Source organism: Sceloporus undulatus, chromosome 4, assembly GCF_019175285.1.
Source record: "Sceloporus undulatus isolate JIND9_A2432 ecotype Alabama chromosome 4, SceUnd_v1.1, whole genome shotgun sequence".
NCBI lineage: Eukaryota > Metazoa > Chordata > Lepidosauria > Squamata > Phrynosomatidae > Sceloporus > Sceloporus undulatus.
Window position 1 is genome coordinate 33,125,405 of NC_056525.1, and position 25,798 is coordinate 33,151,202.

The following is a 25,798-nucleotide window of genomic DNA, read 5'->3' on the forward strand; positions in this document are numbered from 1 at the left end:
CACGTTATTGCGTGATAGGCTACCACACACAATTTGGGGCGATGGGAAGTCAGTCGGAACGCAATCATGGGGTTTCATGTTGTTGCGTGATAGACTACCACACACAATTTCTGGTAATGGCAAGCTATTTTTGGGCAATGGGAAGTCAGTTTGAACGCAATTCGAATTCATGTACTGTAAATTCACTGAACTAACGAATTCACGTGAATGCGTTCTGGCCCCACTTTCTTTTCATTCGAAATTAAGAGAAATTCCTCCCGTCCCGTGTGATAAACTCCAGAGCCAAAAATGCTTTTACAACAGTTTGCCATAGCAGCTGAAAGAGTATCAGGATTCAAGGGAAAATTCCACCAATCCTTTACTGGACTTTAACAGTGTTAAAAGATAGGAAAAGAATTAGGTTCCTTTGCCTTGTTTATTAGGGAGTAAGCTGCCACTTTAGGTGTACCAGCACATGCTACTGTTTGTACCACTGTATAAAGCAGATCTTCAGGATCGGGCAGTTAAACACCATCGTCCAACCAAAATCAATGGAAGCCTTTCCAGTGACTCAGGAACAGAATAAAGACTATAGCTGGGTGTGCACAAATACATCATTAACTAAAACAGGTTGTGCTGGGAACACATTGTCAAATGGAAATACCAAGGATGTGGGAAGCATATTGGCTCATGGCTTTATTTATCAACTCCCACTCATATACATGAAACAAGTTTATGTTCTTTTGGTCTGAATTCTGAAGATTATCTTTTTAGAAATGGTGGATACATGGTTTATAATAAATGTTATGGTTTGTAAACGGCTGTGTTATTTTGCTGAAACTCTTGGCTTCTTTCAAAGTGTTGTCAAGAAAAGGAGTGTTATCTCCTGACACTGTATTTCACTTATTTCAATCATATGGTGCAGTGTGTTAATTTAAAACAACAACTGGGGTTTGTATGCCAAGTGTGTACTCACCTGGAAGTCAAGCTGTATTGAACACAATGCAATCTACTTCTGAGCAAATGTACACCGTTTTGCACCGGTGAATTAGTTATCCTTCTTTCTGAGAGACTCTATGAGAGAGGAATGCCACAGGAGGACAAGAAATCCAAAATGTCATTTGCGAAACTGTTCTGGGGATTCTGGTCCAAAACACAGTGCAGAAATAATCCAGTTTGAGACTGCTTTAACTGCCCTGACTCAATGCTAGGGAATTTTGGGAACCGTAGTTTTGTGCGACATTTAGCTGTCTCTGTCAAAGAGCTCTGGTACAATAAACTACAACTCCCAGGATTCCCTAGCGCTGAGACAAGACAGTTAAAATGGCCTCAAACTGGATTATTTCTGCAGTGTGTTTTGGAACTATGTTACTGGATCGCCTCTGTGTCTCCCCATTGCCAAATATATTGTATGATCTTATTACAGAAAACTAAAACACACCTGTCTCTTAAGAACATGCGGCCTAGACTCCAGTCCTATACACTAGGGGTGAGAATTGCATGCCCTGCCATATGTAATTGCACTGCAACTCCCAGCATCCCTCACCATTGGCTAGCTGGCTAGGGCTGCTGGGCCTTGGAAGCCAATAACATCTGGAGGACTGCAGTTATCAGCCAGTAAATTTCATTAAAATAAATGTGATTGCCTTCTTTTGCGGGCCACAATTGGGAATATCCCTGCATTTGATACTTTCCTACTGTTGAATAGATATGCGTATTTTCGTGTGTGTGTACATATAACATATACACTGTGTGTGTGTATAAACATGAAATGATTGGTGAAAAGCAGGATCTTAAACTCCAAAATAACAATAATAGTAACCTAGGATTCTGTGATTCTAATTGGTGAGAAGGGGGATAGTAAACTCCAAAATAACAATAATAATCTATGGTGTTTATCAGACGAGCTCTTAAAGAGGTACTATTCCAGTGTGACTCCTCTAGCTGCCTCCTGTTGCATGCTGGGATTGGCAGTTTTAAGGAGGGGTATTTAGAATTCTCAGGCAGAGAAGTTCAGCTCCTTAAAACTGCCAATCCCAGCATGCAGCAGGAGGCTGCTAGAGGAGTCACACTGGAATAGTAGCTCTTTAAGAGCATAGTGTGATAAACATCTATGATTCTGTGATTCTGATTAACTGTCCTGGCTCAGTGCTCGGGAATCCTGGGAATTGTAGTCTATTGTGGCACCAGAGCTTTCTGACAGAGAAAGCTAAATGTCTCACAAAACTACAAATCCCAGAATTCCCTAGCATTGACCCAGGCCAGTTAAAGCAGTCTCAAACTGGGTTGTTTCTGCAGTGTGTTTTGGACACTAGTCGCCCTGGCTGCAGTGGCTCAGTGCTATGGTATTCTGGGAAGTGTGGTTTGCAGTGAGGCATTTAAACTCTCTCTGCCAGAGTCCTGGCGCCGCAGAGCGCATGCGTGCAACCCGGGTGACGTCACCGCTTGCCCTCCCCGCCCGGAGCTTTGTCACTCAAGAAGATTACAGCTTCGCAGGCGGCGCTCATCTGTCTGTTTTTTGCGCCCGCCCGCCCCTTTTCCCCCGCACGCATCCACTTCCCAGCGCTCTGGGCTGATTCCGTGGCCCCCTCCTGCCTCCGCCACGCAGGACCCACCCGCGAAGGGGAAGGGAGAGCCCTCGCGGCCTCGGCAGCCCCTTCCTTCCCTTTCCCCCCTGAGCAGCTCCCGCCCGAGCAGGTGAGTCCTGGCTGCTCCTGAGGGGGCCGTTCTGGGTCTCTCTCTCTCTCTCTCTCGGGGTGTGTTTGCTGGACCCTCCCTCCGCCTTAGGACCCCTCTCCTTCCAGCCCCAGGAGGCGCTCCTCAGGGCCGGCCAAGGCTCAGCCCTAAAGCCACTTCCTGGCCCTTCCACTCTTTCTCACACGCCTCCCCCAGTTCCCCACAGCTCTCACAGAGCCCAGTTCCCCCAGTTCTCGAACCTCCTCCCCTCAATTCTCAGCCCCCCAATTCTCAGCCCCTCCTCAGTGCCCCTTGCCCCCTTCTCCCCCTTCTCCTTGCCTCCATGCACCTCACCCATAAACCCTTGACATTCTCTCCCCTCCTCAGTTCCCACAAAGGATCCAGAGGATTTTAAGTGGTGAGTGTTTACAAAATGTGGGTTGTTGTAGGTCGTATTTGTCCTTTTAAATGGAGATGTGTGCTTTAACTGATATCTTTTTAACTGGTGCTCTCTGTGGGTTGTTGTTGTTCCCCATGATTGCCATAGGGAGGGGGCCAAGAAACAACAGCAACAACAACATGATAATAATAATAATGGCAACAGCAGAATAACGTAATAATAATAGCAACAGCAACAAATAACCAGTTAAAACACACATCAAATTGTTGTTGTTGTTGTTGTTATGCCCCCTTCCCTAAGACTTTATCTCTATCCATCTGTGTCTTTTCCTTCTCCCTGCCTCGTGTGACCCCCTTTCCCTCTCTGCTTTGTCCCGTCCTTTCTCTTGACCCTCTTCTTCTGCCTACCATCGCCACCCTCCTCTGAGATGCCCACCCCACTTCCTTTGGGGTGTCCCACTTTCCTTTGGGACGTCCACCCACTTCTGGGCACTCCCTTCTGGGCTCTATTCCAGGTTGTGCCCCCCACTCTAGCATCCATCTCCCTTTATCTTACCAACGCCAGCACCCCCATACAAACATGGACCACCACAACCCCTTTCTACAGGTGTCTGTGCCCTCCTCAGCCCACCCCTTAACAGGATTGTGTCTCCCCATCTACCGTAGCCTCCTCTGTGCTCTTTGAAACTATATTCTCCCTTGTTTCATGTGTCTCTTCTCACCTAGGCCCTAAACTCTGGCTATACTCTTGCCATCTTCCCCCTGTCTATCCCTAGTGTCTTCCTGGGAGCATTCTTAACTCCTGTCTGGCTCTCTTCTTTCTTTCTTTCTTTCCACCTCCTCCACACACCACTGTGAATTTCCCAACTCTTTTCTGCCCAACTGGAGAGACAGCTCTTCATTCACTGCTCTAGAAATCTCTTTGATTTGCGTCGCCTGTCCCTGGTCTTAAAAAACAATATGCACTACTTTTGCTCAGCTTTTTGACGTCTCAAACTTTTGTGCCTGTTTTGTTATACCACGGTTTTTAGTCGTCCTGGTTTCCTCACTTCCAGGACTTCTTATTTATATCCTCCACTATGGATCTTCATTTAATTTTTTTTCGCCCTTTTTAGGTTCAAGGGGTGATGTCCTGTCTCTTTTTACCTGCTATTAAGGTTTAGGATAACTTTGTAGTTCTTCTTCTAGTAAGATACTAATTCATCTTCAAAAGATGAAAGCAGAAATTTGAGAGCAGTTTAATCTTTGAGCATACATTCCTTATAATGAAGGTGGGAGTGTTAATAGCTGTGGGCGAATCACCAAGGAGTCCTCTAGTACCTTAAAGACTAACTCATTTAGTCTTATGCTTTGCAGACTAGTGTCCATTTAATGTGCATTAATTAAACTACATTAAAATTTTATTCTTCAGTTAACATGTGGATTTTGTATGTTTTTCTGCACACAGTTGCAGGGGGAAACTGTAAACAGTGTAATGTAAATAATGGCCATGAAATGCAGAATGTAAAGTCTGACAATCTTGCATTATCTATAGTGACCCACTCTAGACATAGAGGGGTAATCTGTCATGCGTCTGATAAAGTGGACCCTAATCCATGAAAACATATGCTGTAATAACCCGGTTAGTCTTAAGGTGTCACAAGACTCTTGGTATTTATTTATACAGAGAGGTGAGGCTCTAGCCATCCCTGAGGTTTTTAGAAACTGATCTGGGAAATCTTAATAGAGAAGACAGTGTGGTTAAATGTACAGACACATGGTGCAGAAATGTCCTGGGACGTTTTACAGACCAGTGTTTATTGACAGGGTTATATTTGCTGTTTGAAAGGAGATCTATATTTTGTGCAGAGATTGCCTGTATTATGCTCTTAGAATATAAGTAAGTAAATCATCATGCATTATTTTGCTTTAAGGTTTCAGGGTTTCATAGCTTGTGATTGATTATTCCTTCCCCTTTCCCCACACTATGAAATTTCTTGTACACATTTCTACAAACTGGCATTTTAGACATGAAAACTGAGATTCCCCAGTGTACCATATTTTTGGATGAGACTACTTTATCCATTTATTAAATTTAAATGTTGTTCATTGCTTTTTAGCACTTCATCCTCACAAAGCAATGTTCAAGAGGAAATGTGAGAAACAAGGAAAAACACTGCCATATTGGCAATGGCACAAAGAAGTTGGTCTTGGGTATTTGTGTTAATTACACTGAAGGGAGCTTTGAAGAGGAAGATCCTGAAGCCTCACCTGAATACCACCTATATACAAGGATTAAGGTGTAGGTCAGTAGGAAGGGAGTTTCCAGTTCTAGAATCACCAGTTGTGGAGATCCCCAGTTTCTAAGGCACCTTTCTCTTCTGTATGCCAGACTGATCTTAAAGACATGCAGCTTGGATTGTATGGGTGAAAGTGATCTAATTCCAAGCAATGTAAAAGTAAAGACCAGCACTTTACTGGAGTGTCTGTCACAGTACCATGGGATTGCATCATTCCACAGTTTATATTTATTTATATATCTACCTATCTGCATGGTATCTTTTTAATGAACTCTATGTCTTTTTGATAGGCAGTTGACAACTCAGTCCTTTTTGCATGGTGCTTCCATCAAGTGTGTGACAGCTATTTTAAAAAGTACTGTAATTTTGTCTTAGATCTTTCTCCTGAAAATGAAAAGTAAACATTAGCTACAGTACTTTGTTTAATATCGATGCTTAAAAATAACCAAATGGTTTTCTTCCAGTGCTTTATAACTGTTCACTTATTACGAGTTGCCTACAAATACTCATTCCACAATACTTTTTGTCTCTGTTGCTTAGAAATTCCTCTAATGGGCAGCTGGCTTAGAACTTGACTAGCATGGCCACTTCTTTTTCTGCGGACATTATGATTTAAGCACAAATAAGAATTTGTTTTTCCCAGTGGAATTTTCTGCAGAGTCCAGTTTCATGCTGAAAGTTAAGAGTTCCTCCCCAGTTCGGTTCTTGGAGCTTTGTAAGCCACGTCATGGACTACATAGAATCGCGAGTCACATTTCCTCTCATGGTGTTGTTTTTAAACCATGAAGAGCTGCAAGAGGTTGCCATTTTAAGTGGAGGGCCTAGAGTAGTATGTCTGACTCTTTTCACTAAGAAAAGTTGTAGGAATGTGTATGTGGTTCCCGCAGTGATAAGACAATTGAGAACAATATTGAATGAGACAAGTAGTTGGCAAAAGCAGGGTACACCTTGCCCCCTGTTTTTTCCTGCTGCCAATTGTGGCTGCTTTCCATTAAAACCAAAAGAAAAATTGTCAGAGGAAAGCTGTGTGCAGCTTATTCACATCAATTATGTATAAAGAGAAGTTTGGCCATACTTATCTAAATTTCATATTTGCATGATAGGAATGGTAGCTACTTACTGTGTAGGTCAGTTTTGGTGATAACTAGTAGTACTGATACTTTAATTTTTTAAATGTTTTACAAGGGTATTTGGCTGAACTTAGTAAATTTGATTTATTTCAGCCCTCCTCTATATTGGTCTTATAAAAATATGTTAGGCTAAACCCTATAAAATTATGAGCTGGCAGGGGCCGTACTGAGTGCTAATTTAGGCCTTGGATTTTAGGAAACGCTGATCCATGTGGTTATTGTGATGGCACGTACACAGTGGTTCATAACTTCTAAAAGTTATTTCCAGAGTCACGTAACCAGCGTGGCTGCTGGCTCCAAAAAAGTAGCTTTTGCAAACTTTGATCCTGGTCAGTAGATTCTCTTCAGTGGAATTACATATGATTTACTTCCTAATTTATGCGGAAATATAAAATACAATCAATGATAGTAATAAGAACTTACTGAAACCAGAGCTGATTTGAATATCAGTTGAATCTGAAGTAAGTGCCTGGTGAAACACAGTTCTTTTCACTCAATTAAAATCTGGTGTTTTTCTTCTCTTAATACTATAAAACCAGAGCTAATTTGTCAGAGGTGTGGGGGAATGTTTTAATCATGCCTTCTGTGAGATTTGACTTGATGGCCTAGGCAGGCAGGATCTTACTGGATTCAGTGACTTCCTATTTACACGAAGCTGACTCTTTTCCAGATCTTGGGAACTGGAAATGTTTGAGGGGGATGCCAGTCCCAGATGGAAAGAGCATGTGTTGGGGGTGTTGCATCACTTTCACTTGGATGGTTAACATTTCTGGGAAATTACTGGCCTGGGACTGTAATGTTTTTCAAAACTTCTGCAGTTTTTACTAAGAGGCCCTTTGTAAAACTGCTTTATGTTCTCTTGAAATGGTTTCCCTCTCCTTCCATCTTTTCTTTTTATTTATTCCCTCCCCAAACTGTTTCTGGACCCAGATGTTGTGAACAAACATAGTGTAACCATTTATTCTTCCAGATTTGAGCTTTTTTTCACCATCTGTAATTTTAATTTAGGTTTAGCTTACTCTGTGTTCTTTCCATGTGAGCACTTGTATTATGTTAGTCCCAAACTGTGGATCATTATGTGCTAAGTAACTTTGATGGCTAGTTCTCCATGGACATGGGGAAGCCAAACTTTTCTCATATGATGAAACTTATTATTGTGAAAGAATTTGACACACACACACAGAGTGAGAGAGAGTGTGAGAGTGTATTTTTAAAACACAGTGGGGAACAAAAGAGAAACAAATTCAACTGGATCAGAGAATTTGCAAGGAGAGCAAGGAAAGTAATGTAAAATATTGCCTTTACTATGGAAGAGAGACTTTGTTAATTATAGTTATACTGATTGGTTTAGTTGGATTTTGAAGTGTTGCTTTATAAAAGTAGTTTATGTATGAAGATAACTTGTCAAATTACACAATAATGAGAATCAGGCAGCTCTCAATATGTTGTTGGTCTACAAGTCCTAGCAGCCTTAGCCAGCACAGCCAGTACAGTCCTACAACAGCTTGTGATCTGTGTGATTCCCACTCCTTGTTGTTGTTCTTGTCAGTTGCCCTCAAGATGACTTTGACTCGTGGTGATGCTGTGGATGAGACATCTCCAAGACCCAATGTCCTCCACTGCTTTGCTCAGGTCCTGCAGGCTCGTAACTCGTGGCTTCTCCAATTGAGTCCATCCATCTGGCATGTGGCCTCCCTCTTTTTCTGCTGCCTTCTACCTTTCCTGGCATTATTATCTTTTCTAATGGTTTATGCCTTCTCGTGATGTGGTCAAAATACGACGGCCACAATTTAGTCATCCTGGCTTCCAGGGAGAGTTCAGGCTTGATCTGTTTTAGGACCCATTTGTATGTCTGCTTGGCTGTCCACAGTACTTTCAACACTGTTCTCCAGCACTACATCTCCTAGCCATCTTCTTCACTGTCCAGCTCTCACATCCATACATAGTATAGGGGGAATGCAATGGCTTAGACAATCCCCGCATTAGTGTTCAGAGTTATTCCCACCCCTGCATTATGCCTTATATGCTTATATAAGTTTCCAGGTTCAAGTCTTGGCGTTTTCAAAGGCTGGGATAACAATGGATGTAAAAGTCTGTTGCTTGAGACCCTGAAGAGTTGCTGCCAGTGAGAGAACATATTAGGGTAAGGGCATAAAACCTGTTCCACTGTGGCAGCTTTTTATGTTTCATTGATTTAAATTAAAAAACAGGAAACATCATGTGGGACTAAATTATCAGTTATCACAAGGAAGAGATGTGAGTAGTGTGGCCCCTTGAGAACCAGTTTTCGGCCTGGAGCTTTTAAATTCAATCATAAATTATCAGGGGTAGAGTAGTGAGGTGGCCAGGTTCGTTGGAGAGATCAGGAATGAGACTGGGTTCTGAAACTGAAACAAAATTGAGTTCTCAGGTGTTCCAGAAGGATCTCTCTGAATTGGGCAAAAGGGCATTAAAAGAACCAACGATATTCATTGTAAGCAAATGCAGCTCTAATCTCTCTTCAGATGCAGAATCAGGGCTGGGTTGTGCTACAAAGGCACCCTCAGGGCTCAGAGAGGAAGCAGACCACATGAACCTCTTAAGAGGTCCTCTGGGGTCTCTGACACTGACAAACCTCTTAAGGTCAAGAATATTTTAATGATGTGCAATCTTCCCTTGCTATGTCTCACATGATGAAACTACCACTGTGTGGCAGAGACTCTTTGTTGTAGGATTGTGTATTTGTTTTTAAAATGTATTATAATTAATTGACAAAAAAACTATAAGGCAGTATATTTAACACTCTCATAAGGGTAGAACACTTTGGGGATATTATACTTGGAACAACAGCCGAAACTAATTTAAAATTTTAAAAAATAATAAAAAGGCAAAACCAGATTAATACATGTAAAATTACAAACTAGGGGGCATAAAAATTACTCAGCTAACAAATAAACAAGTATAAATCAGTACTTGAAACAAATGTGTTATTTGGCACCACAGAGGGAAGGCTTCACAAATTATGGAATGATACATGAAAATTCGCTGCTCTCCATCATTCTCCTGGCCATACATTTACTCATAAGGAAGCATGTTATTTAGTGAATTTAGTGAATGCTTCCTCATGAGTAAATGTATGGGCCAAATACATCTGGAGGTGTTTCTTTTCATAATATGGTGGAGTTCTCATACATATTCTTGTGCAGTGAAATTAAAGACAGTGGCCTTGGGGAGACTTGAATCTGTGTCCTCTTAGCAGATTGGCACAACTCCTCCAGATAGTCTAAAGAGATGTGAGTTCTTGAGATGTAGTTCCTTAGGTTTTACTTGGTTTTGCTGGCTGTTTTCACCTCCCTATTCACTCATTCCATTCTGTTGCAGGGTTTGTAGCAGTTCCTTAGATATATAGTAGAGTTGTTCAGAGTTTTTTTAAAACTGAGAGAGAGGTGAGCCTATGGTTTGAAGGCCAACATTTCTCTTCTGAATTTTTACTCCTTACAGTTACAGAATTATAGTGCACAAATGCTATTTCACTGATGTATCATACCAATATAACAACAACAACAATATGAAGGGGATAAGTGAAGTGATGTGTTCTGATTTGTGTCAGAATTTTTAAAAAGCCCACATGAGTGTGGGAATATGATGTTGCAGCTAGTGACAAGGAATTGCCAGAAATTAGTCTAAGACAACAGAAATGTTTCGTTATTTTTTTAAAAAAAAACAAACAGACAAGAACCCCAGCAATAAATATTTCAAGCTCCCAACGTGTTTGCCCTGTTGTGAGGATCTCCTGTTTTATATCCTGGCAACTTGTGGCTGGTTTGTGTGACTCCTTATTCTCCTTTCATTATGATTTAGCCAATTTGTTCTTACTGCTCTATAGTGTCTGCCTGAACTTTCCCTATGTGCAGTAGATGGTGTACACAATGTTTGCTAACCACATTGTGTTTGTACCATGGATCTCATCATGCTTGACCTGCAGGGTGAATGCCTTTGTCCTGCCATATCATGCTTTCTTCTTTCACTGGTCTCCATTTTTTATTCTACATACATACATACATATTTGTATTGTGCTGTTGTTGTGTGCCTCCCAGTCATTTTTCACTTATGGCGACCCTAAGGTGAACCTATCAAGGGGTTTTCTTGGCAGGTTTCTTCAGAGGGGGTTACACACACACACACACACACACACACACACACACTTAATACTGTCCTGAATTTACCATTGATTGTTCACTAAATAACATAATCAAGCCTAATATATGAGAGCCTGCATGGCGTAGTGGTTTAAGTATTGGACTAGGACTCTGGCGTCTAGGTTTGAATCCTGTCTCGGGCATGAAACCCATTGGGTAACCTTGGGCAAGTCACAATCTCAGCTTGAAAAGGATGGCAATGTCAAATCTCCTCTGAAGAAACTTGCCAAGAAAGCCCAATGCTAGGTTTGCCTTGGGGTCACCATAAGTCTGAAATGACTGGAAGGTATACAGAAGCAACACTCCAGCTTTCTCCAAACTAGTGCCCTCCGGATGTGTAAAACTAGCCATATGCCTGTAACCCCAGCCAGCAAAACTAATGGGTTTACATTGGAGTTGTAATCTGATACATCTGGAAGACAGCGGGTTGAGGAAGACCGATGGTTAAAAGTGTCAATGAAAATGATGTAGAACCAAATTCCAATCCCAGCTCACCCACAAAGGTTACTTGGGCATGTCTTTCTTGTAGGGTTTTCTGAGGCCAAGGGATCTTATAAACTCCCCAGAGTTCCGGGGGGGGGGGGGGCAAAAAAAAGTAAATGAATACTGAACTTGTTGTTGCATGCTTTCAAGTCGTTTCTGACTTGTGGTGACTGTAAGGTGAACTTATCACAGGCTTTTATTGGAATGATAGGTTCAGAGGGGGTTTATCTCTCCTCTCCCTTGAGACTGAGAGAGTGTGACTTGCCCAAGGTCACCTAGGGCTTTCCATAGCTGAGTGGGGATTCAGACCCTGATCTTACAGTGCCCTAAGTCCAATACTCAAACTACTGCACCATACTGACTTCAGGTATGCAAAAATGTGGACCAGTTTTTGTGTGCACATAGCCTGCATAGTACTATGTAGCCTAATCTTGCACAGAACTGTGTAAACCTAATCCTCCAAAGAATCATCTGCCCACTTGTTATGTGACACACAATGACAGTGAGAGATAACGAGGAGGAGAACACTGATCAAGACTGCTAGTAAACATGGCTATATACCACTTCCAGGACTGAAGACAGTATGTCTCTGAATGCCAGTTGTTGAGGAATTATAGCAGGAAAGGGCTTTTGACCTTCTGTCCTGCATGTGGGTTTCTCACAGGCATCTGCTTGGCCTCTGTGAGAAATAGGATGCTGGATTAGATAGGCTGATCCAATACTTTATGTTCTTCTGTTCCTAGGGAACAAATCAAAATAAAAAGTGCCCCAGAGAGAACACATTCAGTCTCTTTCTATTATTAACAGCAAATAAAATTCTTCACAGTTTTCATATCATTCATTTTCCCCAACAGCCCTTTAACTGAGATCTTTAATGTTTTCAGTATGTTTATTCTGAAGTTAAAGCTATGAAATAGTAACTTCTCAAAAGTGGAACTGGGATTTTACACTTGCTCTCATAGGTGCACTTCTTTCATTCTGCTTTCCATATTGCATCTCATCTGGCAGGAAGAGAAGGGTCATCATAAGCTGGAAATGACTTGAAAACACACAACAGCAGTAACAAGAACTTAGGTACCATATATACCCGTGTATAATTTGACCTCATGTATAAGTCGAGGACAGGTTTTTGGGCCAAAATCATGGATTCTGGTATGACCCATGGATAAATCGAGGGGCAAACTCAGGGGCATGTAACAAAGGATCTAAATGGGGGGGGGGGGGCACCACTTCCCTCCCTCCTTCTCCCTCTCTGGACCTCTTCCAAGAGTCACTGTCTTGGCATGCAAAATGTGGACCCAAAGCTCCGATTTCTCTCTCTTCCCTCCCTTTCCCACAACTTTCCCAAGTCTCACAGAGCAGTATTCCCATATTGACCCGTATATAAGTTGACATAGGATTTTGGAGCCCATTTTTGGGCTTAAATTTTTCAACTTATAGATGAGTATATATGGTATGTTTTAAAATCAGTTTTATTGTGTGTTTATCAATGGGGAGAGAGGGTGGGTACGAACTAATGTATTAGAACCGTGTTCTAGTCCCATCTCCAAAGAGAGTTTATCTTTTGGATAATACTAGTTGCCCAGCATTTATATTACTTATGATCATACATTTTACCTCCCACCCCATCTTATATTCCTTTTCCTAGGGCCTGAACCTCAAAATACTGTATGAGATTTAGGTCTCACTGTATATTTAATGGATACATGGGGTCATAGAATCAAAAAATCTTAGCATTGGAAGGGACCACAAGGGCCAACTCCCTCAGATACAGAAAAGCACAACTAAAGCAGTCCTAAAAGATGGCCATCCAACCTCTGTTTAAAGACCTTCAAATGTCTTTAAATGTCTGCTACCTTCCAATACAATCAATTCAAGTGTTGAACAGCTCTTACAATAAAGTTCTTCTTAATTTTTAGCTGGAATCGCTTTTCTTGTAATCCTGGCAGTCCCCTTGTGTTGTTACGACATGAAGGGGAACAAGTGCTAACTTATTTCCTTACCACAGTTAACCTTTGAAAAGTTCCACAAAAGTAGTCACTGCTCATTGTTATGAAAATCCTTGGAGTAACTATAAGTGGACAGGTCCCTTGAAGGCACAGGCATGCGCAGGGTTGGCATTTGCCGATGTGCACTTAGAGCTGGTAGTGCCCCATGGATCCATGTCAGTGAAGCAGTGGAATTGTGAGCTGTAGTCTAATCTGTACAGCAGCTGTCAAAGGCACTAAATCTTATCCCAAAGTAGATCCAGCCACCTGGAGCGCTCCTTTAAAGGTGGTGGTGGTGGTGGGGATGATGATGATGATAATAATAATAATAATAATAATAATAATAATAATAAGCAACAACATTTATTCCTTACCCACCTTTCCTCATGGATCAAGATGGGGACCAACAACGGACCAACAAATACACATAAGTTAAACATCAGTTAAATACACACCTCAGTTTAAAAGAACAAACAAGACACATATGTATTAAAACAATGAACATTTAAAATTCATAATTTAAAATTTTAAAATTGTCTGGATAGGTGTTCTGGAAAAGACTGGTCTTTAATGCTGTTTTGAATTCGGACAGCGTATTCAGTTGCTGAATCTCTCCTGGTAGGTCATTCCACAGTCTAGGACCAGCTGAAGAAAAAGTCCTCTGCTTGACAGTTGCCTACCTAGTCCTAATTAACTAGAATAAATGTCCCCAAGAGGAGTTGAGTGTATGGAGCGGATTATACAGGAGGAGGCAATCCTATAGGTAACCTGGACCCAAACCATGCCGAGCTTTAGACTAAGACCCAGAGCAGGTTCATACCTTACTAACGTGCACACCACCAGATGCCACTACTGGAAATTTTGATGGGCAGAGTGTGTTCCCCAAGGCAATTCACAGGACTTAACCTTCATCCAGTATGAGCAAAGAGCAGGCCAACTGATGGTATTAGGCTGTAATTCCCAGCATTCCTCACTGTTGGCTATACTGGCTGGGGCTGCTCAGAGTTGCTAAAACACATCTGGAGGGTATCGTATTGCTCAGCCAAGCTCTAGTCTACTGTGAACTCTCTCTCTCTGCCTTCTGTACTACCATCTTGCATAGAGATCCTCTGGACCAGTTTTATGGCATGTGAAGAATTTTTGAGAAGAAAGCAGTTGCACAAGCCTGTGTTAGCTATCAAAGGGAGGGTTTCCCCCCTCTGGTTTATCTTTCCTGGTGAATTTTTCCACAGTGAGAATTTGTTGCTTTGAGTGTTAATTGTCTCTTGAGAGATTATTGCTTTCACTGACTGAAAATGATTTCTGTGCAAGTCTATTTTTGGCCAATTTTAAACTGATACAGGTCTAGCTGTATGTTTTATTGGATGTAGAAGTATATCACAGTTATTAATTTACTTAGGCTGGGATTTTTATAATCATTTTAGGAAAAGAGAATCATAGTGTGAGTCAAACAGATGGCAGAAAGTGAACCAGACACTTCACAAAATAGTTTAGGAGAATTTAGGATTGGGATGTGGTGGCTTAGTGGATAAGACAGCAGATCTGACAATCATAAGATTGAAGGTTGGCAGTTCGAGGCCCAGGTGCCACATGATGGGGTGAGCTCCCGTCACTAGTCCCACCTTCTGCCAACCCAGCAGTTTGAAAGAATGCAAATGCAAGTAGATAAATAGGTACTACGTGGTTGGAAGGTAACAGTGTTAGGTGCAGTCATGCTGGCCACATGACCACCAGATTCGTTTTGAGACACCGCTGGCTCTTCAGCTTAGTAACAGAGATGAGCACCACCCCCTACAGTGGCTTACGACTAGACATTCATGTGCATGGGGAAACCTTTACCTTTTTCTAGGATACTTGTAGCCTCCAGAAGATGCTGAATTCCAGTTCTCTTGTAGTCCTAGCTGACTGATGGTGAAAGATAATGTGAGTAGTAATTTCCTAACATCTGGAGGGCCACACCCTTGGTTTAGGAAAACTGATCCTCCAACAAGTTGTGATGAATTTGATCCCCTCCAGTGAAAGGGCTAGTATCTAATATAGTGCTCTTGTTACCTGAAAAATTATTGCCAGTATCTAAAAAAATCAGAAAGTCTGGTGAGACCTTAAGATTCAAGGTCTGTTGTTATTTTTTAACTGAAGGAGATTGGAAAGAGTTAGTTGAAAGTACTTCTTATACTCAGTAATATTCATGTATTGGGGTGGGAAAGATGTGCCATCTATTTGTTTTGGATTGCAGTTTCCTCCAGCCCTGCCCAACCTGGCTAAGTCATGAGAAATGCTAAAAACTGCATTCCAACAAGTTGCATTTTGGAGAGTCAGATATTCTACATCCCTGCAATAATACATTTTTTTTAAAAAATAACATAGATATTGAGCATATTTTTCTGAGTTTAGGTTATACAGTATGTGTCTCTGTTCAGAGGTTGTTAGCAAAATAACTAAGGCATTGTTTGAGGGCTGCTTTGCAATAAGCAGTTCCTCAGTGGTAAAGTACGTGCTTTGTAGGCAGAAGGTTCCAAATTTTATCTCCAGTTTCTCTACATAACAGCAGAGAAAGGGAAAGACGTATGTCTAAAATTGTAGCAAGATCCTACACCAGTCTGTGTGGATAATACGTAACTTGGTATAAAAACCAGTCTTTTTCAGTCTTTGGTCATCCAGATGATTTGATTTCAGTTTCTCAAAATTCTCATCAGCCATAGCCAGTGATTATTCTTTGACTTAAAGACCAAAACATCTGAACACCAAAAATTGAGAAGAAATATTTCTAATGGTTAATGTTCATTTCAGTTTAGTGGTTTATTAAAAGACTCATACTTTGGATCCCAGCTAAGAAAGTTTATGATAATTTGAATAGTTTATTGAGCAATAAGGTTCCTTTTGCCTCCTCCTACCCTTGCTTCCTGAAGATGTAATCATGTTTTGACATCATCCTAGTTAGCTGGAGGTTTTGACTTTTCACTGCAGTACTTACAGATGTTAATTATAAGATCAAGGACTCTGGTTTAAGTTTAATTTCACTTTGATCAGTTAAATTAACCACATTTTTTTCTAGGTATCAAAAAAGAAATTATATCTTTGGTGCGAATTGAGTCTTCCTGCCTGCTATTTTGATCTGTAAGTGTAAACCACATTTATAGTATTAACAGTAATACTCAATACTAGGTCTCTGGTATGTTTTGATGCTATGATGATGTCTGAAGTTTGTCTTCTAAGTCCAGAGATGTGTGTGCTCAGTGTTTGGGTTGAAGAAAATTCTTAAGAAAACTAAATCACCTTGAGAAAACATAGAGGCTTCATGGAGTAGTTTATTTTCTTCTGAGTTAATAATGACTCAGATGTTCTAGCAGTGTGCTGCAGTCTTGGTGTGCTAATGTTAAGCCATCTGGCTCTTAATAAGACTCAAAATTAATTTATTAACTATTTCCAATTTGTTCTCCTCTGGGTAAATTTGTCACACCAGCAAGGCTGATTTTCTCCCTATCGCTTTTAAATTTTGACTGTATTCTAGGGTAGCTTTTGTCTTCTTTATGTTGAGTACAGTCTACTGTTTGAAAGTGAGATTAGCAATAGTTCAGATAGAGACTGGAATGGCATGCCAAGTTTGGCTGTACAAAAAAATTCCTTAAATACATGTTAAAGCTATCACTGGAAATGTATATATGCCAGCTGTGACCAGGATGGATCCTATGGTTGTTCAGTGTTAGATCAAAGATTATTAAGAAAGTGTTGGTTCACCATAGTTTGCTTTGTGTTTGCAAAAAAGTTAAGACGACATGCTGGAAACTTAGATATGCTACATCCAAGACAAACTTTGGTATTTCAGCTTCATTACCCTAGTACAAAAATGGGAATTGTCCGCCCTCGTAGTGTTGCAGTGCAAGGTAACATAGAGTTGGTGTAACTGAAGATACTGTGAATATATAATCCAATCCAGACTCTCCCCATTCTCATGACAGGAAAACATAATTGCACCATTATAGTACCAAATAGACAGTTCTCCCTGAATTGGATAGTCTCTGCTCTGATATTCTTGAAGTGTCACATTTGCAAAAATCTGTATGAACAGGTGATCCTTTGTTTAAGGGGTGGGGAAGCTAGCCTGCGCAGAAAATGGACTGATGGATAGTATTCCCTAATATTTGCAAAAGTGGGAGATCACATGCGAATGGCACTCTATTGAATACTGGGGCTGTTGCAACCCATATAAAAGATTATCATTGTTACCACTTATGAAAACAGCCATGTTCATTAATTTCACTTACATGATACAAAATTAAAATACAGGAAAAAATTGGTGTGTTTCTCAGCCTATACCAAGTAGGGCAAGAAATACAAGCCATATATATATATATATGGTTTCACTTTGTCTAGCTACAGTATATTTCTTTACAAGAGTATACTGTACTATTGAAAGTATTCTTTTGTACCCAAGCCCTATTCATTTTGTATCCATTAACTAGGTTTATTATTGATCACAGTTCTTTTTTTCTGATTAAATTACCGGTACCGGTAAGCAGTTCTGTGGCTATGAGGTGGCATGATTAATGTCACTAAACTCCGATATAAAACCCAGAAACTTCCCAACTGTGGATGTACTTGCTTATATCTGGTATTTGGTGTTTGCTGTGGAACACAAAGTGAAACCAAATTTGTCCTGAGAGAATTGCATTTGATAATCATGTTCTACCAACTTGACCCTGTTTATTTCATGGAAGTAATCAGGAAGTGCCTGAATTCACAAGGTATTTATTTCCCATTATCTCTCTCCTCTTACATTTAATTTCCCTCTCACCTTGCCTATGAAGTATTAGAAATGATTAGCAAACAGTATACATTTTGAACATCTTAATTTAATTGTTGTTGCTGTTGTTGTGTACGTTCAAGTCACTTCGGATCTAAGGTGAACCTACCATGGGGTTTTCTTGTCAGGTTTCTTCAGAGGAGTTTGCCATTGCCATCCTCTTGAGGCTGAGAAATTGTGATTGGCTCACGGTCACCCATTGGGTTTCCATGGCTGAGCAGGGATTTGAGCCCTGGATTCCAGAGTCACAGTCCAACACTTAAACCAGAGCTGATTTGGGAGTTTCAAGAATGAATATATTTAAGAATGCCTTGTTTTATCCATTCTGAAGAAATTGGTGTATATATCTTATGCTCTGATATTTCTCTGTCTTTGTGGATTTCTGCATCAAGGATTATATGTGAGTATATAAGATGCCTACTGTGGTAATTAAAGTCATTCATGTCCACCCAGACACTCAGGTTAACAGCCTATTTTCACTTCTCAGGTCTTGTTCTGAGAAATAATGACAGTTAGGAGGGTTAGGAATAAGAGAGGAATTAAAATAATACTTATACTCAAGGTGTTTATAAAGCCAAATATTCAGCATTTAGCTATACCTGACTGGTTGCATATATGAGGAAATATACTTTAGTTTAAGTTGCTCACACTTTAAACCTATTGCTTTCAAACCCAGGAGAATTAAAAAGACTGGTCAAGAAAAATCAGCCAAAGGGAATAAACAAACTGGTTATTTCTCATTAACAAAATAAGAAGTGAGCTGTTTGGGCTCACTTTATGAATTGCCTCATCACCAAAGCCTGTTTTACTTTCCTTCTTGCATGCAACCCAAACAACTTTGGTTAACAGACCTGTGATTATCTACAGTCTCTTAGGTTTCCTTAGGTGACCAAATAAAATGTTACTCAGTCCATAGCCAGAAAATATATGGTGTTCCTTTGTATGGAAAGTCAAACAAGCTGATCTACAGCCCAGCAGCTGTTGTCTGAAAAAGTAACTTTTTCAAGCTGTGATAGGGATTCAGCAGCTTATAGCAAGCAGTCTAACTTCTAATGGTTATCAGGTGTTAAATGGCAGAAAGTACATAGGCAGAACATAATTTAGGAGGAATTTATTTGTGTTTTACCATGAAAGTAGCTCTTATTTCTTTTTCTCTTAAACAGTGAATATTTATATATTCTCTTGCATCTAACTTGGAAGTAGGTGCATGCATAGATCTTTACCCGACTGCTTTAACTGATGCAAGAAACTTGATGGAAAATCACCCTAGAGCGGAAAGTAGCTTAATGGAAAGTAATACTTTCTGGCAAAGACGACCGACCCATGCAAATATATAATACTTTATCTCCCTTTCAACAGAAATGTCTTGGAAAGTAAGCATACGCTTGATTTATATCAGTCAGTCTTGTCTCCTTCCTTAGTTGTTATTGGTACAGTTTCACATGGTTATTGGTAGAATAAGGGTATTTTGTGGTCATTTTTATAGTGATGGAAATTGCTAAGTCCCTGTCTGATTACACTATTGGGTGCAAATGTTCTGGAAGAATCCCCTAATGGGGACAGGATGATGGAATTAAATGTCTGCTTTTTATTTTTATTTTTTATTTTTTAAGAGAAAAACGTGTTCTGCTTCATATCCTTCTTCCACCCTTTTGGAAAACAAATCTGTGAAAATGTCAGCCATGGGTTTTAAAACAGAAATGTACATCATTAAGATAAAATATTTGTTAAAAAGCTTTTTTCTTGCATGTACCCCAAATCTTCCTTGTTTCCTTTTGTGGATTGTTATAATCAAATGGAAAACTGCTCCAGACTTCTTGTTTCCGTCCCTTCCCACCCTCCATCAGGAGGGAAGACAAATCCACTGCTTTGCCAGGCAAAATAGTTTAAGTCTGAAGTTTGAAGATCAAGTGCAGGTCAAGCTTTTGGCTACAGTTGGAAGAATAAGAGGAAGGCAAGGGGATAGAGTTTCTTGCTGAAAAGAACAAAGGATATGTAAATTCTGAGACAAAAAAACCGGGAGCACTTTGTTGCTGTGTATATGAATTGATCTTTCTTTCCATAATAGTTGTGTTTGTTTCTTCTTAAGCTAAGGGACAAGGTGCACTTAAGCCTGGACACTCAAAAGGTGGAGATATGTATTACATCTGTCACTGTGTTTGTGAACCAGTGTTTATTGAGAATACAAAAATAGGGCAGTTGAAAATAAATCAGTTTGACATACTGGTACTCACTTTGCTCTTGGTTCTTCCTGCAAATGCATCTGGTCTAACTATCTTTGTGCATCCTTCTTGATTTAGAATCCTGTTGGGGCAAAATGGACTAAAAAGCATCTCAGGGGCTGGGTTTCAAAGTTTTCCTCAATCGATGAATCAATCTAAAATATAATTGAACATTGTGATACATTTGTACTCATGTACATCCTGTGCAAAGTCATGGGTTTTAAAAACTACATCTTTACAGTATGACATTTTGATTTGCTGATTATGTATACACACAGGCACAGACACATTAATAAACAGAAGAAAATATATATAAAATGAGCAAACTGTTTCTGCTTCCACCTTCTTCATCTGCTAAAGATGAAACTTAACTGCATCCAAGGTGGCAGCTTAGAACATTCTCATTTCCAGCATTCATCAGTGGTTAATGGTATTATTATCCTCTAAGGCGAGGCCATGTGGTGATAGGGTCTTGAATCTATAAATCCAAAACGTTTCCCTTTTGTCTAAAATGTTTGAAGGAAAAGGCACCTCAGTACTAAACAAAGAAAAAACAGAAAGGCTATGATGTTTTGACCTGAAATATCTGGCCACTGGTTACTCTAGCTTCCTAGTCAGGATTGCAGACTTAATAGTTCCTGAGGTGTGTATGCAGGTCTCTGGTAGTTTTGCCCACATAGTGCTGAAAGAATTTACAGGTAGAGGTGCAAGGTAGAATTTTTAGATTTAATTATTTTAAACTGCTTTGAGGGATTTATTTCCTTATGATCTATAAGCATGTAATTATTGAAAAGCTGAAATGTCATGGCCTGGGCAAAGAGGAAAACAGAAAATCCACCCCACCTTTTAAAACGCTCTTCCTCTGAGGGGTGTCAGTTGGCTTGTTAAGAAGAACAAATGCTGTTCAGGCTACAGATACTTTCCTCACACATCCTAAGGCCTTGATAGTCTCTTGTTGTTAGCTGCCTATGAGACATCCAACTCATGGCTTGAACCTGTAGGTGAGACATCTCCAAGACACAAATAAGACTTCTCATCCAGTGAACTCTGCCCATGATGATTTTTATTTAGCTTAGTCGGTTTTAATATGTAGTTTTTAATCTTACATTGTTCAATCTTGTTTTAAGGGGGGCATTATGTATATATGGATGTATTTTAACCTGTTGTATGCCGCTTTGATTGCCTGGCAAAAAGTAGGATAGAAATAAAAATTTTATTTTATTTATTTATTATTTATAAGACCCCTTGTCTTCTCTGCTTAAATCCTGCAAATTCAGGCCTGAGACCTTCCTGATTTAGTCTGTTCATTTGTCATGGGGTCTTTTTCTCTTTCTACTACCTTTCCTTTTCCTGGCATTGTCTTTTCTAGTGAGTCGTGCCTTCTCATGATGTGGCCAAAGTAAAACAGCCTCAATTTGATCATCTTGACTTCCAGCGAGTTTTCAGGTTTGATCTCTTCATTTACTTCATGTATAATAACACTACTTTTACATAGAAAAACAACAACCCAGAATTACAGATATACCTGAGTTAACAAAGTACAGTAGATACATTCCTGGGTATTACTTCTTTAGCAGAAAAATTGACGAAAGTGGCAGAAATAACATCATAATAATTATAAGTTCCTGTATCACAAAAAAGATCCATTCAACATGTTTCAGTAAATGCTTCATTCAAAACTAATGGGATGCATACATGAAAAACAACCAGGTCAGGTAATCCTTGCATAAGTTAAAAAAAACACCATTCTGAATTTATAGATCCATGCTATATATACATATACACACACAATACACACACACACATATACACATACACACACTATATACACACACACTACACACACACACAGAGTGATCTCTCAGTATTTGCGGATATCAAAATCTGTGGATGCTTAAGTCCCATTCATTACACTGTAAATAAAATGGCATCCCTTATATAAAATATCAGCATCAAGGTTTGCTTTTTGGAATTTACATATATTTTAAATATTTTCAAACTATAAATGCTTAAATCCGTGGATAAAAAATCTGTGGATATGGATTGCTGACTCTCTCTCTCTCTCTCTCTCTCTCTCTCTCTCTGTGTGTGTGTGTGTGTGTGTGTTCGGGTAACCAGTAAGGAAGGCTTACTGCTGTGCACTTTTCTCTCTGTTTTGCTGTTCACATGTGTTCAGCATTCTGGAGGCAACTGCTGTTTGCTTGCCTGTAAACACAGCTACAGTAGGGTTAGATTGTGTAGAATCCATTGCTTCCCAAGCTCACTCTTTATTGCATTGTTTCCTGTGTACACACACTGCTACAAGCCAGCACCAAAAGTCTGTGTTTCTCCATTACTCTTTCTCCAGCCTCCCAATACTCATGATGCTAAAATCTTTCCAGCTGGACAAAGAACAAGGAGGAAAAGTGTGGCTGGGCAGGCATAAAAGGACTTTATAAAAAAGTGCTTCTCGTTAGATGTTTTGTTGATTGAGGTATGTTCATATAATAAAGTTAGGTACGTGGTGGCCTAGCAGTTAAGATGCTGACTGACAATTGCAAGGTCTGCAGTTCTGCAGGCCAGCAGTTTGAGACCCAAGCACCGTGTGACGGAGTGAGCTCCTGTCACTAGTCCCAGCTTCTGCTAACCTAGCAGTTTGAAATCATGTAAAAATGCAAGTAGATAAATATGTACCACTTTAGTGATAAGTTTACAGTGTTCTGTGCAGTCATGCTGGCCACATGACTACTGAATCGTCTCTGACAACACTGGCTCTTCGGCTTAGTAATGGAGATGAGCACTGCCCCCTACATGACCACAGCCTTGTCAAAGGGGAAACTTTTACCTATTTATATATTAAAGTAGGCATAAACTTATTGTTAATGCTGCATAAGAGTGCTTTTGATAAATGTGGGTGATATATTTTGTTTTGTGTAGCAGATAATATGCAGCTAAGCACCAGTTAAAGAGGACTCAAAATATATCTTATCCTTTTATTTGTAGGAGGAACACCATTTGTTTAATCTGCACCTGTGATAAACTGTTGGGAAAAATACCTCTTCCAATTTTGGGAGACAAAAAGTCTGCTCACCTTTGAATATACATAATTATTTTTTTTAGGACAATGCCAATTTATTTGCCACCTTAGTTGTTAGCCCCCTGAGATTGCCTTCCTTTATCTCTTTCTGTTCCCTACTTGTATCTCTTTCTATAACAGAAATTGCTGCTGGCTAGAGTAATGCTGTGCTAATGCATGAAGTTTCATAGGAGATATTTAGCAATGAATAATTTCATTATGGTACCTAATATGGTACTGTACATAGTAGAGTGTGAGCAAGAAAATGGATCACAAGGAGAGCGGAGTAGAATTTGACTTTAAACGTTTCATACAATGTTTTAAAAAACTACTTTATGATGGGAGTGTAACTTCATAATTCTGTTGAATTATGCAAACATTTCTTGCCACAGCGCTTCATAAATAAATTTTTAGGTACAGGTATACAAACATTCCTGGAACCTTCTAGGGATGCCATATCCCGCCTGTAGGTGGGGCAATCCCGCTTTGGGCGGTGTTGTCCCGGTCCCGGTCCGGTTTGGCGCCAAGACCGGGACAGCACCACCCGCGGCCATCTCTGCCCCTGCGTGTGCCGCGGGGAGCTCCAGCCGTGGAGATGCTCCCTCCCAGGCCCCAGCGAGGCCTTGTAGGCGGCTCCACAATCATGGGGTCCTCCAAGGCCTCCGTGAGGCCAGGGAGAAGGAGGAGGCTGCTTGGCACTGCGGCGATCGCCGCAATTCCAAGCAGCCCCCGCGCCCTTCCTGGTCTGGGAGCAGGCCTAGGCTTCCTCCCAAGCTGGGAGGAGGAGGAGGAGGCTGCTTCGAACTGCGGCAATCGCCGCGATTCCAAGCGGCCCCCACGCCCTTCCTGGCCTGGGAGCAGGCCTAGGCTTCCTCCCAAACCGGGAGGAGAAGGAGGCTGCTTCGAACTGTGGCGATCGCTGCGATTCCAAGCGGCCCCCGTGCCCTTCCCGGCCTGGGAGCAGGCCTAGGCTTCCTCCCAAGCCAGGAGGAGGAGGACAAGGTTTAAAAATGTAGGACCTTTTTTTTTCAAATTTCCTAGCCAGGAAATTAAAAAAAAAAAGTCCTACATTTTCAAACCTTGTCCTACATTTGTCCCGGTTTGGAGGTCCTCAATTATGGCAACCCTATTCTTCCCCCACAAGCAAGAGCCATCACTTCTTTAACCAGCTTCAAAATGGAGTTGAAAACCATCCTGTTCAGAGAAGCCTTCCCAGGCATTGCATAATTGTCGCTTACTACTTGATGTTCTTTTGATGTCTGTTTATCAAACCATTTCCTGTATTGCTATGTACCGTATATGCATTATCCTACTTGAGAGTATGTATTTTCCCTGGAAAATGATTAACCATCCATTAAGAACCCAAGCCCTCCCTCCAGTCCATCTGCCTTGGTCCAGGCCTTGGAGGTAGAGAGGAACTGCTGGACCTCTTACCCTTTCCCTCCACCACTCCCTTCTCCTTCTGTGTTATGTCTTTTTAGATTGTAAGCCCGAGGGCAGGGAACCGTCTAACTAAAAAGATTGCATGTACAGCGCTGTGTAAATTTACAGCGCTTCATAAATAAAGGTTAATAATAATGTCCACATTACAATGTTAAAAGAAAAATAATGCATCTTTCTCAAAGACATTTAAAAAGTAAACTGTTTAAAGTTGATCCTGGATTGTCATGGGCTTTCTCTAAAACAGATGTGTTGCTATCTACAGTATTATCTATATATTTTGTAATGCAAATATTTTTTTTAAAAAAGGGCAGGCACCATCTTTTTAAAAAGTCATTCTCTACCCCTGCCTCCATTCTTTTCTCTTTTCACATAAGAGAGGAGGATATGTGATTCCTCAAATAATTCTTGTAATGAGACCTTTGTGCATAATGTGAAAACAAAGGAAATAATTTCAGTTCAGAAATATTATTTTACCCATATGCAGTTTTATGGTAATGTAATCAGCTGACTAATTGATGAATTAATTACAGTTTTTGAATCAAACTGTATTCCCCATTGTTAGGGAATTTGTGCAAGTGGTGGACCCCTCTGATGGTCTCTTGCTATCATTAGCTATTAAGGGTTTAAAGGCAGGCAGGCAGGAGAAAAGAAGAGCCAGTGTGGCATAGTGGTTTGAGTGTTCGGCTGCAAATCTGGAGACCCAGGTTTTGCTTCTTGAGTCAGCCATGAAACTCACTGGGTGACCTTGGGCAAGTCCCATGCTCTCAGCTTCAGGAAGGCAATGGCAAACCTCCTCTGAACAAATCTTGCCCAGAAAATCCCATGATATGTTTGCCTTAGGGTCACCATAAGTTGGAAACAACAACAACTACTACTACTACTACTACTACTACTCCAGTATGGACATAAAAATAGCAGCAGGAGGAGGGTGACGGGGATGGAAAAGGTGGCATGCTGAGGGAATTTGGGTGGGGAGATGGACTATAATGCAAGGGTTGGGACTTAAATTATTCAAAGGAATGAAATGCAGAGGAGTCTGAAAAATGAGTTGTAGAGCAATGATGGGGGAATGTGAAAATGGGCAATGACCCGAGCTGAGAAATCACATGTTGATTTGAAATAAGCAGCCAGATTTTTAACTGGAAGTCTTTAGTCTTCTGTA

The 25,798-nt window shown here is 40.5% G+C and overlaps 1 protein-coding gene across 4 annotated transcripts in view; it reads left to right on the top strand.

Annotated features, from left to right (window-relative positions):
* Positions 1-2,502: 2,502 nt before the first annotated feature.
* Positions 2,503-25,798, top strand: part of ZHX3 (zinc fingers and homeoboxes 3) — a 68,971-nt gene continuing 45,675 nt past the window's right edge. For 2 of the 4 annotated variants that reach the window (XM_042464867.1, XM_042464863.1), the window contains exon 1: positions 2,503-2,676. The gene's annotated coding sequence lies outside the window, so the exon portion shown is untranslated. Of the gene's footprint in view, positions 2,677-2,708; positions 3,074-16,167; positions 16,230-25,798 lie in introns of those variants that run through there. The other 2 variants (XM_042464864.1, XM_042464866.1) reach the window with 2 other exon arrangements.